Raw genomic sequence first — 5717 nt, 5'->3', positions numbered from 1 at the left:
CAGAGCTTACCGGGATTGGTCGAACAAACTCCTGTTTGCACTTTGGGCATACAGAACATCGGTTCGCACCTCTACATAAGCTACTTTTTACTCACTCACTTATGGCATGGAAACAGTCCTACCAATTGAGCTGAAAATCCCTTCACTCATGATTCTGATGGAGAGCGATCTACCAGAGTCCGAATGGGCACATATCCATGACCAAGAGCTGTGTATGATGGATGAAAAGAGACTGAGAGCAGCATATCACGTACAAGGCTATCAGTGCAGTGTAGAGGGAGCTTTCAACAAGAAGGTTCGAATCAGAGGTCTCAGAGCGGGGGATATGGTGCTCAAAGAATGTCGAGCCCCAACTTCCGACCCTAGGGGAAAGCTCAGACCTCACTAGTCTCGCCCCTACATCATTGATGAAATTCTGTCCGGAAAAGCCGTCAGATTTCTTGATCAAAATGGAGATGAAATAGCAAAACCTACTGATCTCGATCAACTCAAAAGATAATACACTTGAATATCGGTAGGCCATCCTTGGCCGATCAGAGCTCAAATGTCATACCCGAACAAAGTCATAACCTTTTTGGAAACACTTTGGAATCAAAATCCTCCAACTATGCGTACCTGATCCCAACCATGGGGTACGTAGGCAGCCTGGCATATTCAGGTTTGGTCACCTTTCACAAAAACAAGCAACCAAGTCACTCAAATCCTCGAACTACGTAGACCTGATCCCAACCTTCCTTGGGGTACGTAGGCAGCCTGGCATATCCAAGTTCGGTCGCACTTTGTAAAACAAACAAAAACCTTTCACTTGAACCCTTTTCCCTACAGAAAAGCCTCGAACTATGCAGACCTGATCTCAACCTTCCTTAAGGTACATAGGTAGCCTTGCAAAGCCAGGTTCGGTCATGTTCTACAAAACAAACCAAAATCCTTAAAACTCTACACTGAAGTCCTACCGATATTCAAGTCAAGATATTTGTAGCGTGAAAGAAAAGAGAAAAACAAGGTCTGAAGACCCGCTAGGTCGAAAACCTGAAAGGACGAATTAGGCAAAAATTAGGGTCATTGTGTCCATAGAGAAAACCCGAAGGAGTATTTCTGGCAAAGGTTAGGGAAAAACGGCCCGCCAAGTCGAAAAGATGCCAAAGGCGACTCGGTTGTTGGCAAGGCATGCCTTCAATAAAGAACGGGTGAAGCACTCTTTGGTCTAAAACAAAAATGCGTTAAAACTCTATACAATCTAAGAGGAGTTTGGACTATGATTGAAAAAACCAAGGGTAGGGAACACTGCCTATGTATAAACACATCCAAACTCATTTACCAAAGGTCTGACCTACTTAAAATGAATCAAATGCATTTGTTTCAATAAGAGTCAAGGTATCTTTCCTATTCTTATCCTCAAAGAGAAGCCGAGAAAAGATCAACCTTTCCTCAGCAAAGCCGTTACCCAGCAAAGGTAATCATACGTCAAAAGGAAAAACGAAGCAGACCTGTCTTCGATAAGAAGGAATCAGGATGCACCTCAGTGCCTTGAGTACAAAAGTGAAGCTACAGAGAAAAATTGTAACCCAAATGAGGGACACTTAGATTGTACCCTCTTCCTTGCAATGAAATCGCCCATTTTCTACTTACCTTGTGTTAGTCTTTTTCTTGTCAATGGGAATATATACACTAGGGGCATTTTGCATTATTGGCCACAATGCAAAGTGATTAAAAATGCAAAATGCACATTCAAATCATCAAAGCAACTGCACTAGGGGCATTTTGCATAAAAGTTCACGGGTACCGGTGACCAGTTATGCAAAATGCACACCGTCTAACAGAGAATAGTGTAAACAATAAATGCAAAGGGAGAAGCAGTCATCCAAATGGACTCAAACATCCAAGAAAGCAATCTATTTATATGAAGTACAAATCCAAACATCTGAAAAGAAATGCAACTCATATAATAGATCAATTGTATATGAGTACAAGTCTGATCAAATAAAAAAAGAAAATACATCAGGTCCCAAAACCGGGATACATCAAAATAAAAATCAAAAAGTACAATCTCAGCTCGGCCGAGCGATCAGTAGGGCCCTGGTCCTGAGAATCCTGGCCTGAGGTGGAGTGGTCGTCGAGTCTGCTCAAGGCTGACAAACGGAAGGCTCTCCCGGCTCTCTCGATCCTATGGTCGATCCCTCGCCTGGCTCACCAAGGCGACGCATCAAGGAGCTCATGGTCATCCCACCAATGTAGGCCGCAGGAGCCACTCCCGCGGCCGCATCTATGGCCTCCTTTGTGGTCTCCCCCACCGGATCAGAAGGACGGGGAGCGAACATGCCAGCAATGCCTATCCCGACCCTCGCCTTCTTCGCCGAAGGAGATCTCTGTCTCATCGACCTCTCTCTTGCTTACCGGCAAGCAGGTGTGGGAGTGTCCTCTGCATCAGCCTCCTCAGTATCCTCGGCGTAGTCCTCATCGGATGTATCGTCGCCGTCATCAATGTCTGCTCCTCCCTCCATCTCAACCTCCAAGCCAGAAGTGGAGCTGAACCCTCCCGCAAGCATCTTTGGCTTGTACGAAGTCTCCTGCATCCAAAACCATGTTAAGTATGAAACACATACAAAAAACATGCATGCTAATTCAATTAAAATAGGAAAATGATGTATTTTCATACCTGTCCAGCTGGAGAACTCTCATAGTGCTCCGGCCTCTGCCTCAGGACTAGGTTCTCTGCTGGTATGCCAGCAGCATCTGGTCCACCTCACGTCGGGCCTGCTCCATCGCAGCGATGTCTAGAAGCTTTCCAACTGGGTTTCCAATAGTCTCTCTTTCTCTCCTTTCCTTCTTAGAATTCCAGCCAACAGAAATTCACCAACCTTGCACCCAATAGGTTTCATTTAAATCCCAACCAATAGTTTTCAAGCCTTAATTAAACACATACAAAATTAAATCCTTAAGTCCCACCCAATAGGAATAAAGTATTCTATGTACACATGTTAATTAAATGGACCACCATCTCATGGTTAGCCCCCTTCTTCTAATTGAGTATCCGCGAGCCCTCTGTATGGTGCAACTCCTCCTTGCATCAAGTACAATGGATCCACTCCATTCCTCGCTTGCAATAAAGTCTAGTACCCGAATTGTCCAACAATCCATCAAGGGTCTAGCGAGTTGTGAGTGAGATCATCGCAGGGATTCAATGGCCATTCCTGCAGGGCCCATTATGGGCCCACTGTGATCTCGACCATTGTAGTATAACTACGATCGCATTAGACAAGTGGCCCCCAAAAGGACATTGCCCTTAATAAGACCATTGGAACGAAATACCCTAAACACCTCCAAGTGCATGTCCTTCCTCCAATCCGCCATTTACTGAGTTGGGTCCCGCGGAGTGGACATAACTTTCCCCCGGGCCCACTCTATGGTATACCATTTGATCTATCAATTTGAAGTCCGCAAATGCATTTGCAAAGTCTTTAAAAAAAAATAAAGTTTTTCCAAAATATTTGATAAACTCTTTTACCAAATTGGTTGGCCAAACTTTTTACCAAAGGACTTAGCTGAGATCAAAACTGTAAATGCAATCTCTCATAGAGATATGGTAGATTCCATTTTGGATATCATTATTAATCTCATAGATTTATCCGATGACCCAGTACTAACCTATGATAATCCTATTTGGACTACAGTTAGTTAGACAAAAGCCATAAGATTCACCCACAGACCAAAACGATCCCTCAGGCTAAGGACATATATAGAAAGGGTACCGACAGACAGAACAAACTTATCAATTCCTTATCCACAAGTTATTTCGCTAAGTGATCCTCTCAGTGCATGATTCTATCATCGCAAACATTTCACCTACTTAGGGTCTACTATGCAAGTGACCAAGGTAGGCGACCCTAGTGCGTGTATGGAGGCAAGATTGATGTCGGATGTGTAGAGGTACTAGGTTTCCTACCTCAACCCCAACAATCGAACCTGGGAGCCCCCCTATTTTTTTGTAAGCTTGTTTACGGCATCTTCGGTGACATCTTTTGCTTTAGCTGTGACAATTTCATGCACCTAATTCACTTCTGATAAAATTAGGGATTCAACCGGATATTGATCGAACTTAGACAGTGTGGAAATTTTTGAACTTTGATCGAGGTACGTGATACCATATTCTTTTAGTACTATGACCCTTTAACTTCTTCAAATGCGAATTCTCTTATACGCAAGATCAGATTTACCTCTAGATAAGCCATAGAATCTCGTGAAATACTGACTTCATATTGGATTAGGGTATAACATGCTTATGTTGCCATGTTTCATGTTCTTTTGTATCATATTCTTGACATCTTGACATTAAATATCTCTCGATCATGTTCTATCCGTTTATGATTTTGACTGACACATGTTTCCCTTTCAAAACTCAAATCGATTGCATACCTTGTGGACACTTTTTGTGGAGGCTTAGATTTTATGAACCGTGAAGCACCCCGCCAATGGGGTAGTAATGCATTGGCAAATATGTGATTTGTGATCCCGCCAATGGGGGATATATGTTGCCCTGTCGACAGGTATATATGTAGGAAAGAGTTCCGACACCATTGACCACCGTTAAAAAATAATGTGTCTTGTGAATCACAATGAGCTGTGGAATTATGTGACTAGCCGATGACCCTAAAGTGTTATTGATACTGTTATTTTCATTCACGGTGTGACCCATTTTGACTCCTTGACTTCTTTGAACTTTGACGTGTGAACATTTGAATATCTTTATATTCAATGACTCGCTTGGCTCCGGTATACTACTCATGCAGCTATGCATGTGAAATCTTTGATTATTAACTTTGGATTTCTCGTCTCCAGTTGTTATTGAGCTATATATTCCATTTGACATGTATTCTTGCGGCACGCTTAGACTCAACTAAAATAGTGCGTTATTATATACTGAGCTTTAGTTTACTTGTGGATTTTACATTTTTCTTATTTTGATCATCGAGCTAGGCAAAAACAAGGAAGAAGAGGTATAGTTTCTTTCAGTTTCCATTATTATTTTATTTGAGTTAGATAAACAGTGAGTATTGATTCAGTTACTGTTGAGAGATACATTAATTAGTTTAAATTTGGGGAGAGAGCTTGACATTTATAATTTAATTGTGTGGGATATTTTTGCTATGACTTAGGTTGTTAATGGTTCTGAATATGTTCTGCTTAGCCTTGCATGGTATGCGGTGCTGTCATGTGCCAGGCCGTGATTACGGTGTTCGAGGTGTGATTGTATCCCTTTGTTTAAAACCTTATAAATCTAAATTAAGTATCCTTCAACTATTAAATATATTATAATTGAATTTCTTTATAACCCTTAAATGACTTTTAAGTGAATCTATCCGGCAAGGAAACCTATAGGCTTAGGTTGGTCAAACGTACTGTCCGTTGGGATGGTGCGCAGGACCTCCATTGCCCAATCATGAACGGGTTTTAACATCCGTTGTTTGACAAAGTTTCCAATGACGAACAACCGAAGTTTTAAATAACCTACGACTATTAAATACCTTATAGGTGTGAAATTACTAGCAACTAGGGGACAAAGAAGACGGGTGAAAATGATGTGAACGTCGAGAGGGCAAAAGGAGTCTTCTTCAAAATCAAAACGGGCAAGAGAGAAATCTGCTTCCTCCGGTGAGAGCTTTCCCCTTCTCCTCCGGTCCCTCCGCCTGGTAGGCAAGGGCCCACGCCCTTCTCATCCC

Source organism: Tasmannia lanceolata, unplaced genomic scaffold (assembly GCF_043159265.1).
Source record: "Tasmannia lanceolata isolate RefF3 unplaced genomic scaffold, GAP_Taslan_0.1 ptg000020l, whole genome shotgun sequence".
In the NCBI taxonomy this organism is placed as follows: domain Eukaryota; kingdom Viridiplantae; phylum Streptophyta; class Magnoliopsida; order Canellales; family Winteraceae; genus Tasmannia; species Tasmannia lanceolata.
The sequence above is the reverse complement of the archived record's forward strand: the minus strand, read 5'-3'. Positions refer to the sequence as shown.